Raw genomic sequence first — 15419 nt, 5'->3', positions numbered from 1 at the left:
TTGTCATTGATTTTTGGAGTAAGGAGATTTCATAAATACTTGTTTGGTCATAGTTTCATGACTGAAACATCATAAGCTACTAACAGCTATTTTGAATCCAAAGTCTCCAGTACCCACTTTAGTTGCAGCCTTTAAGTATAAGTATGACATCAAGTATAGATCATCAGAAGAGCATTGTCGTACCGATGCAATGTCTAAATTAATATCCCCATCAGAAATAGAGCCCTGCAAGGAAGATGTATTTTTCTTTTCAGCTTAAGTTGTCAGTTATAGCAGATGGTAGAACAACTTGCAGGGACCCTGTATTGGCAAGGGTTATGATTATAACACAAATGGGTGGCCAACACAGATACTGGATGTGAAAATCAGGCCATTTTTTGTGGGTAAGAATGAGTTGTCCATTGATAAAGGTTGCATTATGTGGGTAGGGAGGTCTTGTACTGCAGTGGTAGCGTCCCTACCTCTCGTCCAGAAGCTTTGGGATTAAGTCCCACTTCAGGACTTGATAGGCATGGAAGGTGCGTTCATAATGTGGCCAAACAGGTTGATTACCAACCTGTGACTCCTTCCAATGTGCCTGATAGTAGGCAGTAAGAGCGGGAGAGTGTTCTGGTCAGCTATATTGCAGAAGGCAATGGCAAACTACTGCAGTACTTTGCCAAGCATAATCGTGGACCACTCCAGTGGAAGTTCATGGTTGCCAATGCCCTCTTAGGGAATGGTACCTGAAGGAGGAGAAGGTTATGTGGGGAGCTGGTGTTATAATTCCTGAAAGGTAGAGAGGTTTTGATGAATTGAACAACAACTAGCAAAACTTTAGATACTTTATGTAGTTTGTTGCTGCTTATGGCTTCCCAGAGGAAATTGTGTTTGAGAATGGATCTCAATTTTGTTTGGAAGAATTTGGAAATTTCATGAGAATTAATGGTATAAAACACATTACAGTTCCATCGTATCATCCTACTTCAAATGGAGCAGCACAATAGAAAAAAAAAGCACAGTACAAATTGTTAAGTGCGTTCTTGTTAAGAAAATGCTAGATACAAATCAGAAGAAACCTCAGATGTTATTGAATCACAAACTGGTGACTTTTTTTGTTTATTTATCATAATATATCTCAAATTACAATTGCCAGAACGCCAGCTGAATTGCTTTTAGATGACAGCCTAGAGTAAGGTTTTCATTGCTGAAGCCACATTTAGCACAGTCAGTGGAAGAAAAACAACCAAGGGGCAGAAAGAGAGTAATGATCGAGGTCGAGTGAGAGAAAGAAGTCCGAAGTTGAACCAGAAGGTTAAGGTGAAAGAACAATATCATAAGTGGTTGAAGTGGCTATCAGGAAGAGTCCTGAAAATATGTGGACCTCACACATATTTAGTCAAGTTGTTTGACTATGGAAAGGTTAGGTTTGTACATAGAGATTGTGTTTTATCTTCAGAGGCTCATGAAGATGAAGGAAGTTGAAAAGAATTAAATAACTGAGATATGAGTAGAGTACCAATAGTTATTCCAAAAGAAGTTGTGCCTAAATATAGTTCCAATCCAAGTCAGAGTCAGACAGACATCTCTGATGAAGTGAAAAATTCAACTGAAGACCAAGATAAAATCAGTCTTTGTTCAAGAAAACATCTCCTCAGACTCGGGCTAAGATGGGTCAAGATCCTTCTCCAAGTTTTGTAAGTTTGGATCAAGGAAAGTGGTATCTTCTTAGGAATATAAAACCAGTGGTTATGTTGGATTTGTAAATACATGTAAAACAAAAAATGTATATAAGTTTTATGGAATTTGAACTTTGTGTAACTTTTTCATTAAGGAGTTTAATAGCACCCTATTATGACCATTTGTGTATGTACGTATATAAGCAAACCAGAATAAACCAGTTTCAGTTGGGTACTTGAACTCTATGTGCATGCGCCACTCTCTTTTTGTCCTCCAAAAATATCACAAGAACTTCACAAGCATCTGGATTTACCTGTTCATAAACTCACATAAAATTCTTCTTCATTTGGTGTAATCATACCATGGTTAAAAAAGAGTCCTTTGGTACAATTATTATGTAGACCATAAGACCATAAGACATAGGAGCAGAAATTAGGCCATTCGGCCCATCGAGTCTGCTCCGCCATTCAATCATGGCTGATAAGTTTCTCAACCACTTTCTCTCGCCTTCTTCCCGGAACCTTTGATCCCCTTACCAATCAAGAACCTATCTATCTCGGTCTTAAATACACTCAATGACCTGGCCTCCACAACCTTCTGTGGCAATGATTTCCATAGATTCACCACTCTCTGGTTAAAGAAATTTCTCCTCATCTCTGTTCTAAAAGGTCTTCCCTTTACTCTGAGGCTGTGCCCTCGGGTCCTAGTCTCTCCTACTAATGGAAACATCTTCCCCACATCCACTCTATCCAGGCCTTTCAGTATTATGTAAGTTTCAATCAGATCCCCCCTCAGCCTTCTAAACTCCATTGAAAATAGACCCAGAGTCCTCAAATGCTCCTCATATGTTAAGCCTTTCATTCCTGGGATCATTCTCATGAACCTCCTCTGGACCCTTTCCAGGGCCAGTACATCCTTCCTGAGATACGGGGCCCAAAATTGCTCACAATATTCTAAGTGTGGTCTGACCAGAGCCTTATAAAGCCTCAGCAGCACATCCCTGCTTTTATATTTTAGTCCTCTCGAAATAAATGCCAACATTGCATTTGCCTTCCTAACTACCAACTCAACCTACAAGATAACCTTAAGAGAATCCTGGACTAGGACTCCCAAGGCCCTTTGCACTCCAGATTTCTGAATTCTCTCCCCATTTAGAAAATAGTCTATGCCTCTATTCTTTCTACCAAAATGCATGACCTCACTCTTGCCCACGTTGTATTCCATCTGCCACTTCTTTGCCCATTTTCCTAACCTGTCCAAATCCTTCTGCAGCCTCCCCGCCTCCTCAATACCACCTGTCCCTCCACCTATCTTTGTATCATCTGCAAACCTAGTCAGGATGCCCTCAGTTCCTTCATCTAGATCATTAATGTATAAAGTGAAAAGTTGTGGTCCCAACATTGACCCCTGCGGAACTCAACTAGTCACCGGCTGCCATCCTGAGAAGGACCCCCTTATTCCCACTTTCTGCCTCCTGCCAGACAGCCAATCTTCTATCCATGCTAGTACCTTGCCTCTAACACCATGGGCTCTTATCTTACTGAGAAGCCTCCTGCGCGGCACCTTGTCAAAGGCCTTCTGGAAGTCCAAGTAGATAACATCCATTGGCTCTCCTTTGTCTAACCTGCTCGTTACCTCCTCAAAGAATTCTAACAGATTTATCAGGCATGACTTCCCCTTGATGAAATCATATTGATGTTGCCCTATTTTACCATACACTTTCAAGTATTTTGAAATCTCATCCTTAATAATGGATTCTAAAATCTTACCAACGACTGAGGTCAGGCTAATCGGCCTGTAATTTCCCGTCTTTTGCCTCACTTCCTTTCTTAAACAGGGGGGTGACATTAATGATTTTCCAGTCCTCTGGGACCCTCCCTGACTCCAGTGATTCCTGAAAGATCACCACTAATGCCTCCACTATCTCTTCAGCTATCTCCTTCAGAACTCTGGGCTATAATCCATCTGGTCCAGGTGATTTATCCACCTTCAGACTTTTCAGTTTTCCTAGCACCTTCTCCTTGGTAATGGCCACCATAATCACCTCTGCCCCCTGCCTCTCTTGAACTTTGGGGATGTTATTTGTGTTTTCCACCGTGAAGACTGATGCAAAGTACCTATTCAGTTCCTCCATCATTTCTTTGTTCCCCATTACTACTTCTCCAGTGTCATTTTCCAGCGGCCCAATGTCCACTTTTGCCTCCCTCTTACCCTTCATATATCTAAAAAAACTCTTGTAATCTTCTTTTATATTACTGACTAGATTACCCTCATATTTAATCTTCTCCCTCCTTATATCTTTTTTAGTTGTCCTCTGTTGGTCTTTGTAGTCTTCCCAATCCCCTGGTTTCCCACTGCTCTTCGCCACATTGTATGCTTTCTCTTTAGCTTTTATGCTGTCCCTGACTTCCCTTGTCAGCCATGGTTGCCTTGTCCTCCCTTTAGTATGCTTCTTCTTCCTAGGGATGAATTTTTGCTGTGTCTCTCAAATTACTTCCAGAAACTCCTGCCATTGCTGTTCCACTGTCTTTCCTGCTAGGCTCATCTCCCAGTCAATTCTGGCCAGCTCCTCCCTCATGCCTCTGTAGTTGCCTTTTTTCAACTGTAATACCGTTACATCTGATTCCAGCTTTTTCCTCTCAAATTGTAGGGTAAATTCTATCATATTATGGTCACTTCCTCCTAAGGGTTCCTTCACCTTAAGCTCCCTTATCAAATCTGCCTCATTACACGTCACTAAATCTAGAATTGCCTGTTCCCTAGTGGGCTCCACCACAAGTTGCTCCAAAAAGCCATCTCGTAACATTCCACAAATTCCTTTTCTTGGGATCCACTACCAACCTGAATTTCCCAGTCTACCTGCATATTGAAATCCCCCATGATCAATGTAACTTTGCCTTTCTTACATGCATTTTTTATCTCCTGGTGTATTTTGTGCCCCACATCCTGACTACTGTTCTGAGGCCTGCACATAACTCCCATTATGGTTTTTTAACCTTTGCGGTTCCTCAACTCTACCCACACAGATTCTGCATCATCTATTGCTATCGAGTTAATTTCATTTCTTACTAACAAAGCAACCCCACCTCCTCTGCCAACTTGCCTATCTTTTCGATAGGATATATATCCTTGGATATTTAGCTGCCAGTCCTGATCCCCTTGCAGCCATATTTCCATGATGCCCACCACATCATACTTGCCAATTTCAATCTGTGCCACAAGCTCATGTGACTAATTATTTCAACTGCAGTTCTGGATGGTAACCAATAGGATGTTTTGTTGAAAGGTCATTGACTTAAAAGGTTAACTCTGTTTCCCTCTCCACAGATGCTGTCAGACCTGTTGAGTATTTCCAGCATTTTCTGTTTTTATTTCTACTTCTAGCATCCACATTATTTTGCTTTTGTAGGGTGGTTTAGGATTGTGGCCTCAATCAATTGATTGGGCAGAGCTATTTTGGAGATCAATTGGTTCTAATTTTAACTCAATGTTGAAGGTTCAAAGCTACTTATTGTTAGACAAGTGTTTCATGGATGCCAACTGAGTTATTCATGTGGATAACAGATACTCATGGCTCTGAATCTTTCAGGTGCTGGGTGGGCTTGGCAAGACCAGCTGGGGGCGGTCGTGGAGCCGATCACTGCCCGCGATCGGCTCTGTGCCGTCATTTTATGCGGGCGGGCCAATTTAGGCCCACCCAACGTAAGACGTGAGCAATAGCGCTTCAGCGCTACCTGTGTGGGCAGGGGGAGGTGGGAGATGTGAGGCCAGAGCTCTTTTGTACATACGCATAAAAAAGCGCATCAATCTCCCTGAGGCATGCAGCTCAGGGAGATTGAATCGAAATTGAAAAAATTAAATAAATGGGTCAAAAATTTATTTAAATATGTATCTTCATGTGACTGTCATGTGAGATGAGACATATTTTTATATTTAGGAAAATTTTTAAATTTATTTAATAAAAGCTTTAGGAAAACTCATTCTGCTCGTGGATGAGGTTTCCTAAAAACGCGAAGGCCACTTGTCCTTTTTGCCTGCCGTAAGGTTGGATAAGCAGGGTTAACAATTACTTCAATTACTTTCTTAAGGGCCTTAATAGGCCGTTTACATATTGGCGGGCACGCAGCCGACTCTGGCGTGCGCCGGCCGAATGAAATATCGCAGGACTACGCGATGTCGGAATGCACGACCGACGTCATCGCGCATCATTTTTCATCTCCATGTGCTCTGAACAGCATATAAAAGGATGTGAAAGCACCTCAAAATGTGGACAAAGACTTACTACCCCCTTGCCACTGTGGCCACAGCATTGTTCACAGTAGCTTATCATTGGGCAGTTGTAGTCAAATAGTAATTCCATTCAAAATGGAAAATGGGGTGCGGGATATTAATATGACACAGGTTATCATTTTTAGACTGATCTGCTGGTGCATGTATAATGCATCATTGTTGGTCTGACCATCAAGGATCAGAAAGTGTGTTCCTCTTCATTTAAGTGGGATTCGTGCTTCTGCTGCCCACACAACTCTAGCCTAGGCTGCTTCCCTCTGTCCCCAGGGAATTATTTTCTACCAGCCTGGATTTCGACTCAGCCTGCCAATACTGTGGCAGTTGGTTTTCAGTAGTAGCTTCTCAGGGTGAATCTATTTCACTGTAATTAGCTAGCTCTCTAGTTTGAGGACATAGGTTAATGCATCCAATGCAAGAAATAAAGATGGGGAGAATGTTTGATTTTATCTTTGTCTTTGATTTATTTGGAGCTAAATTTTCACAGCTTACAGTGCCAATGTACTTGTCCCCTGTACAGTCAGCTGACAGCCACAAAAAAGATTGCCTGATGTGCTGCATATCAACACAAGTAACTAAAATTCAGTGTTATACCTAGCTAATAAGTATATTCTGGGGTGGGAATGTAAAATAATTGTGAAAATTTCTTTCTTTTCCTTAAGACTATAAACGTAATTTGAATCATGGTTGCCATGACAACAGAACTGGTAACTTAAATTCTGCCTCCTGACATTTAACTTATATCCATCAGTGCCTCAATCCATCAGCTGCTGCAATGACTGATATCCAGCAGCACCTTCCAAGATTAGATATACCTGAGTGCCCTCTGCTGGTTCTAACAGCTGAATTACACTGGTGGTATTACAGTATGCCTATGATTCAATATTAAAAGGAGGTTGATCAGATGTAAGGAATTATTTTAAGTGTACTTCTGGATGGTAAAAGGTAGTAGGGAACAGATCTTCTTCTGGAGTTTGTTACAGCCAAGGGAGAGATGGTAGGATGGTTCTCCCTTTTTCCACCTCTCAACTGACTGGAGTGCTGTGACTCTCAAGAACGGACAAAAGACAGGTTTTTTACTAAGTTTAAAAAAGAATGTGTTTATTCTCAACTACCGAATGTATTTGCAATAACATCCACTCACACATACACTTAGGTCTTAAAAGCTCAAAAATTCACTTTTTGATCCTCTCGAGATGGAAGCTTGATTTTTAAAAATTCATTCACGGGATGTGGGCTTCAGTGGCTGGGCCAGCATTTATTGCCTATCCCTAGTTGCCCTTGAAAAGGTGGTGATGAGCTGCCTTCTTGAACCGCTGCAGTTCATGTGGTGTAAGTACAGCCAGAGTGCTATTGGAAGGGAGTTCCAGGATTTTGACTCAGCGACAGTGATATATTTCCAAGTCAGGATGGTGAGTGACTTGGAGAGGAACTTCCAGATGGTGGTGTTCCCATCCATCTGCTGCCCTTGTCCTTCTAGGTGGTAGTGGTCGTGGATTTGGAAGGTGCTGTCTAAGAGTCCTTGGTGAATTCCTGCAGTGCATCTTGTAGATGGTACACACTGCTGCTACTGTGCATCAGTGGTGGAGGGAGTGAATGTTTGTGGATGTGGTGCCAATCAAGCGAGCTGTTTTGTCTTGGATGGCGTTAAGCTTCTTGAGTGTTGTGGGAGTTGCACTCATCCAAGCAAGTCGGGAGTATTCCATCCCACTCCTGACTTGTGCCTTGTAGATGGTGGTCTGATGGTTCCCTCTTGGGTCAGTGAAGAAATGGGGGTTGGAAGTTTCTTGAGGCAGGTTTGCATTGGCTTTCTGCTTGCAGTGGCTGGTTTCTGGCTTCACTCCAGCGAAGGTGCAGTCAAGCCTCTGCAGTGAAGGTCTGCTTTGGTTCTTCAAATCAGTAGGTAAAGGCTAGCCCTGATTCTCTGTCTGCTGGTGGATGTTAGGCAGGGTCCTTCTTTTGCTGGTCTGGATCTGTTACCTGAGTTTCCTTGTGGCTGGACAGAGGTTGCTCTCAAAATGTATGTTAATAAATGTTCCTTATCACAACCTAATTTCTGTCAGGTGACCACAGTACCTGTTTTCCATTCTCCACACAAATGGTAAAAGCAAAATACTGCGGATGCTGGAAATCTGAAACAAAAACAAAAATAGCTGGAAAAGCTCAGCAGGTCTGACAGCATCTGCAGAGAGGAATACAGTTAACGTTTCATGTTCATATGACTCCTCATCAGAACTAAGAAAATATAGAAATGAGGTGAAATATAAGCTGGTTGAAAGGGGTGGGACAGGTAGAACTGGATAGAGGGCCAGTGATAGGTGGAGGCAAAGAAGAAATTGCCAAAGATGTCACAGACAAAAGGACAAAGGGGTGTTGACGGTGGTGATAATAGCTAAGGAATGTGCTAATGGCGACATTAAGGGTAGAAAGCAGGACGAGCAAGTGACAGATAGCCCTAGTGGGGGTGGGGTGGGGGAAGGGGTCGAAATAGGCTGAAAGGTGGAGATAAAACAATGGATAAATTTTAAAATAATGGAAATAGGTGGGAAAAGAAAAATATATTAAAAAAATTATAAATTATTGGAAAATGGGGGATCGGAAAGGGGATGGGGATGGAGGACAGAGTTCATGGTCTGAAGTTGTTGAGCTCAATGTTAAGTCCGGAAGGCTGTAAAGTGCCTAGTCGGAAGATGAGGTGCTGTTCCTCCAGTTTGCGTTGAGCTTCACTGGAACATTGCTGCAGGCCAAGGTTGGACAAGTGGGCATGAGAGCAGGGTGGTGTGTTGAAATGACAAGTGACAGGGACCTCCTAAAGGTGGTGTTTATTTTTTTATAAATCCATGAGTATAACTGCATAGGTGTGACAATTTACACCTGCTCCTTGGTATAATTCCAGCAGATGAGGGGAGAAAAATCATTCCACTCACTCCCATCACCTAAAGCATTTAGGGTTTCTCCCTCTCATTTCTAGGATATCCCATTAAAAGTGATGGTATTTTGAACAACTGTCTGACAGTGGATTGGCATTTTGAAATAAGGTACAAATGACAGGAGTGCATGATATAATTGCAGACATGGTGCCTGTATACAGTGTTACAATAGAATGCAGAGGTAGAGATTTGGAATTTAAATCACCTATCCCTCCCACCCCGCCTTCTGCAAAGTAGTGTTAAAAAAAGAGAAGCTTTTCATCTTGCACTGATCAGGACAATTTACAAGAAAATACACAGTGCCCTGTTCTTTGTGGACAGAAAAAATGTGTACACACAGTGCACCTGTTCCAGTTAAACAAAATAAGTGACAGCCAATCGCTGGTTCATTCCCCAGGGCAATGTATCGACCAATTAGAGTCAAGCTACCTGGTTTAAATTTCAAACAATGCTTGGCAGTTAGCTGTCAGTCACAATCAACTGGTGCATTCTCCATGACAATGCCTCTACCAATCAGAGTCCACTTGCCATCCAATCACCACTGTCTTCTCATAAAGCATAAATATGTTGTTTCCCCCTGACATTAGTATTTTCTTACGAATTCTCCTGATGAGTGCAAGATGAAAATTTCCGACAAAAAATCTCTTTTTTCAGCATGCCCAAGTTCTGTACTACCAAACGACTATTTCTGCAAAGCAATTGTTTTGAGTAAAAATAAATTTTTCTTTGGCAGCAATAAAGGAAGCTAAACTTCGGGAGGAGCCTGAGACTTGTAATAGCAATTTCCTTCTTCCTTCTGACAGGCTGAAATTCCATTGAGGTCCTGCCAAAATGATTAGAGCCTGAGTTTGGAAAAGCAGCTAGGATCAGAAGTAAAGCCGTGTGGCAGTTGGAAAACCTGACCTGCCAAAGTTGCACTGTAGGGACTGGGAGGAAAGTGGTTTCAGGATATTTTCGTTGCAGTAAGAAATGTTGTCAATCTTGGGACTGTGAAATTGAGAGTGTATGAGGTTGTTCCTGGACTATTAAAGAGGGTTTCTATTGTATTCCTATCACAGGGTTGTACGTTGCTGGAATGGTCGAATGCTTATATACAATTTTCTCACTTACCTTAGTCTAAATTACCAATAAGCTTTCATTAAGTAAGATACATCTGGATGATTTTTTAAAAAAGTCATGGGATGCGAACATTGCTAGCAAGGTCAACATTTGTTGCCTATCCCGAAATGCCCTTCAACTGAATGGCTTGCCATTATGGATCTGGAGTCACATGTAGGCCAGACCAGGTAAGGATGACAGATTTCCTTCCTGAAAGGACATTAGTGAACTAGATGGGTTTTTACAAAAATTGATGATAGTTTCATGATCATCATGACTGAGACTAGCTTTCATTTCTAGATTTTATTAATTGAATCTAAATTCCACCAACTGCCATGCTGGGATTTGAACCCATGCCCCTAGAACTCTGATTTTAGCTTTTGACAGCAGTTTTCCATTTGAAGTGAAGTTGTACAGTGCATGGTAAAAAAAAAAGGAGAGCAACACAGAAAGAAAGGAGAGACAGGGTCAAAAATGGTTGAGTAATTGATACAGAGAGTGCAAGGAAATGAAAATGAGAGGAAACAGAGAAAAGAATAGATTTGTAGAAAGAGGAAAAGTGAGGGGGTGACATCAGTCTGAGAAGGCCATGACACCTTGGTGGCAGCTTTGGAGGTGAGGTGGTGTGTAGGCATCAGAAAACCTGTTGGGATGTCTCCCCAGTGTTGTTCTGCCTTGGGCCAAGATTCCTGGTGTGGGCTGCCACGGGAATAAGCAGCCACTTCATGGACGTAAGCAGCCAATCGATCCAATTAGTGTCCTAATAAAGGGCCATTATCTGATCCCAACTAAACTTTCCCAGTCCCAGATGGGCCCCCCACTGAATCCGGAACCCGGCTACTACTTGGAGATGGTCTCTTGGTAGCAGGTCTAAAGACCATTGGAGCCTCCTCTAAAAGCCTCAGTGATGCAGTCATAAGGCTTAAATAACTGCAGCCTTGACCATAATCATTCCTGTGGAAGGTTTTCCCTTCCATACTAATGGACCTGGCTGCTCTGGGTCTTCTTTTTTTATCCATGTTCAGCCTGCCGAGAGCCCCTCCATTTTTAAGTGACCTCGCATTCACCTACCTCCCTCAACAGTGCCCACCTGTCCCGCTGGGGCAGCTGGCTGTCTATAGTTGGGGGCTGTCTCATTGGGCCTCCCACATTGTGAGACCACCCACTGTCCTCAATTAGGGTTACCAGATTTTCAAAAGTCAAATTTGGGATCGTAAGTCCTGGGAAGGCAGGGTCCTGTGATGATGCACATGTTGGGCAACCAATGGCAAGAGTCTGGGAGAGGGGCAGTTGAAGGTAAGAGGTCATATGATCACATCTCCCAGAACATGTCCAGCCAGAGCTTGCAACACTATTAAGACATCCAATTACTGAAGGCAGCAGTTATGAACCACAGATTTTTGTTTCAGTGACATTTTTGCCTCATTTTCTTAAAAAAACTAAACTAAGGCTTTGTTTGTCACAAGATCCCAGAATCCTCTACTGCACTCTAACTTGGTTGTGCAATGCACAATGGTAAGACCGATCTCCATTTAAAAGCCTCGTTTATTTTCATTTCACACTGAATTCTAACAATAGATATTTTCAGCTAAAAGCTGGATTTAAACTAACAACGGTCCTCAAGTGTGGGAGATTTTGTTTGCACCCAGAACCACATGCAGGAAAGCATGCAATCTTTCAATGAGAAGTTTGGTTGAACATTCCATGAGGTCAGCCGAATTTATCTGCCACCTTCCTCAGTGCTGTTTGGCAGTTTACTGTTGGGTGCCATCAGCCTACATCTTCAAGTGTGGCTCTCTGTTGGCAGACACATCAATGTTCTGTCATTACCCAAAGGCTGATCCCCCAGCTTCCAGGTGGTCATGGGCTTAATTTATAGGAGGTCATGGGAGTAAATTACCCCAATAACTCCTATAAATTACCTCATGACATCCTGTAAATTACCCCCATAATTCCTATAAAATTGCCCCCAGTAACTCCTATAAATCATCCCCAGTAACTCTGATAAATGACCCCAGTAACACCTACATATTAGCCCCAGTGCCTCTTATATATCAATGCCTCCTGCTCTACCCCATTCTTCTGCTTCTGCTTTTAGTTGTGTCAGCATCGCAGACTAATATCCATATTCCATCAACATCTAAATAGGTAAAGCTAGCTAAACCAGGCTTGACTTGCTTAAATGGACTAATTGAAGCATGAGATAAAGAGGAGGGGAAAGGAAGTGAAGGGATGTTGATGCTCTGCAAAAAGGTGAAGTGCTAACGGAAATTTCTGATATCGTTCATGTAAAGCGGGAAAAGGCTATTTTGAGCAAATTGTTGGGGCACCGGGAGGTTTATTGTAAAACTGGGACTATCCTGGTAAAACCAGTATGTCTGGTCACCATATCCTTAATTGGTGCTGCTGGAGTCTGTTGTCCTCCTGTAAGATTGCGGCACCATGCGGATGACAGGTGCCAGCAGGGTGGGGGCCTGGAAATGGCCCAATCCTTGTTTTTTTTTCAAAATTGAGAGGGTCCCACCCAAAGTGTGCGTAAGCCAAACAGGGAAAGAGACAAAGGGGGAAACAGAAAGTAAGATAAACAAAGTCAAAGAGGTGGAGATGGCAAGATTAGAGATTGGGAGTCAAGCGGAATTATTGGAGGGATACAAGTTTTATTTTTAATTTTGTTTGTGAACAGCACCATTGAGATCAACTAATATATTCTAAAGTGAATAGATAGTTTGCAATTAGTAAAGCTCTAACTTCTGATCCTCAAGCTTTTGCTCTTGGAGATTATTACATCACGTTAGCCTATTGATTAACGGTTTTAGACAGTCCCAGCCATTCATTATTTTATCCTTTAAACAATGAATCCAGAACAGATATTATAGATGATTGTAATCTCTATGCATTGGGAAACAAACCCATCCCAGGTTGCAATTTGACTTGCTGTCAATATGTGATGATATCTTGATGTTCATGTCGTGATACTTTCGTGTGCTATGACATGAAGTTATTGCATCTTTTTAGTGTAATGAAGCACATATTTCACTTGCTCATTTTGCAAACTTTGAGATGATTCAAGGGAAGCTTTTGAAGATAGCAGTAAGAAAGTACAACCCTATTTCAGCAGTTGAAGGTTGCAGGTCAGGAGAGCTCTGTGCAGGTTTTAAAGAAGCTGCTGTAAGATTAGTGGTGAAGGACAATGAGAATTTGGTGATATGTGTGTAGAAGTGGCAGTTGCAGTGGTTTTAAACTGGTCACATTACTGTCAACTATACGAACTAGGACAGGCTTGAACAATAATGTCACATGGGCCCTGTCGAAAGTGTAACTTGGTCAGGCGTTTCCTGTGTGAAGTCTGCTTTTTGTTGTAAGTAACTAATACTGCTGGTTGTGCAACAAAAGCTGATCTAGATTTTAAAGTGAGATAGTAACAGAAATGTTATTAACACAACATGAAACTGAAAACGTAAATTATTATAGAGATGTACACAAAAATGCAGAAAATTCTGTCCTATCTGTTTTTACCTTTCTTTTTTATTGCAGTTGTCTTTGGTTACAATTCATTGACATGTTGCAGACATAAAGTGCTGCGCACACAGGGCTGAATAGTATGGTCAGGTGTGATAGGCAGGACCTGCACCCAGAAGTGGGTAGTCTTCTGACTCCCATCCCTACCGTCCAAGAACGCCATATAAAAGAATAATTATGTAAATTTGGGCTGAAGGGTGGGTTTTCCAGGCTCGAGGCCCAAAGGGAGTGAGCTTTCCACCAAATCTGCTGGAAGGCAGGGTGTCCAGCGTCTGAGTTCATTGTCCACGACCTGGAAGGAGGTCATGATCAGTCATTTAAAGGGCCACCTGGCACGAGTTAGTGTCAGGTGGTCCAGCAAATGTATGCATTTTACACAGATCTGCAGCACTATTTAGCAGGATATGGTATCAGGCTTGGTTTCAGGTAAGTGTGAAGGTTTTTAATACGTCCCTGAAATATCTATAGTCTAAATTGTTTCTTGCCACTGATCACAGGTGGCATTCAATTTGAGCATGAATATGTTTTCAAGATCTTAACATAGAGGATCTATCTAGTTATAGCATGTTTTCCTCTATAGATGGCTGAAACAAGGGGAGAGACAGGGAAGACGGACCAAAGCAACCCTGAAATTCGATGATGAATCTCTCCCCGCTCTCCTTTGGGCTGGTGTCCACCAGAATGAGCATCTAATGGTGGGATGAGGAGAGCTCCTTTGGTGAGACATGGAACCAGGGAGGAGGTTACAGCCAAAGTCAGCAGCATAGGGCTAGTGCATGGCACTTTGATGCAATACCAGAAGAGGCTCAGTGATCTCCTGAGGTTGATCCTCAGTATGTGTATTCTTGCGCCAGGAAGCTACAGGGTAGCATCTTGTTTGCCGAAGGCTTGTGAGATGTTTAATGGTCCAAGGCAGCAATATGCAGCAAAGGCATTAGTATTAGTGCTGATACCTCTGTGCACTTTTTGTTTTGGTTCAGTGGGAGGTGGTGGGGGGAATCTGTACAGATGAGGTAGGTGAACAACGTCTTGGCTGCCAAGCATTGTGCTGACCACAGAGGACACCAGTTAACCTTACAGGAACAGTGTGCCCACAATGCCAGGGAGGTAGTGTCCCTGAGCTTTCGATCCTAATGCCGTACAAGGAGGAGATTCTCTTGTTCTCCTCACCTGAAATCTCTAGGTCGATTGGCAGAGGTGAGATTGGAGAAAGGCATCAATCTGGTGAGATAGCAAATGGCTGAAACCAGGACAAAGGGGGATAGGGCAAGTGGGAGGTGGGTTGATGCATGACATGATTCAATGAATGTTAAAATTCTCATCCCGGCACTAAAAGCCAGGGAAACCTACTAGTGAAAAGCTTCTGATGTTGCTGCAAGTGTGCATAACGTTTGCATTGTGTCATACCTCATCTTGCACATGATTGGAATGATGATGAGCAATGTGACCTTGTATAGCTATTGAAAGGTTTGGAAAGCCAACTAATGCCCTTTCTTCTGTCTCTCTTGCGCAGGTGAAGCCTCTTCCAAGGACCAAGATGTTGATGCCAGCCCATCATTTCCCTCTGAGGATGATGAAGAACCCTTGGAGGAAGCACAATCACATCCCCACTCTGCCCCAAGCACCTCGGCAGGGATTAGAGCATCAGGACAAGGGCAGGCACAATCTGGTGAAGGCCCTTCACATTCACACATGCAGCTGCCAGAGATGTGGTGGAGCAGGCCTCAGGCAGCTGGAGGAGTGTCTGAGGTGTTCCAGAAACTGATTCTGGAGTCATCTGTAAGGCGACAGATTGTGGATGTCCAGCGCGATGTGTGTGGAGATTTGGTGGAAATACCAGCGGGATTATGTACTCTGGCTCAGACTGTGGAGGTGTCCATCCAGGCCATATGCACTGCGATCACTCACTCGTCAGAGCGCTAAGCT

Source organism: Carcharodon carcharias, chromosome 6 (assembly GCF_017639515.1).
Source record: "Carcharodon carcharias isolate sCarCar2 chromosome 6, sCarCar2.pri, whole genome shotgun sequence".
Lineage (NCBI taxonomy): Eukaryota > Metazoa > Chordata > Chondrichthyes > Lamniformes > Lamnidae > Carcharodon > Carcharodon carcharias.
Note: the sequence above shows the minus strand (reverse complement) of the source record.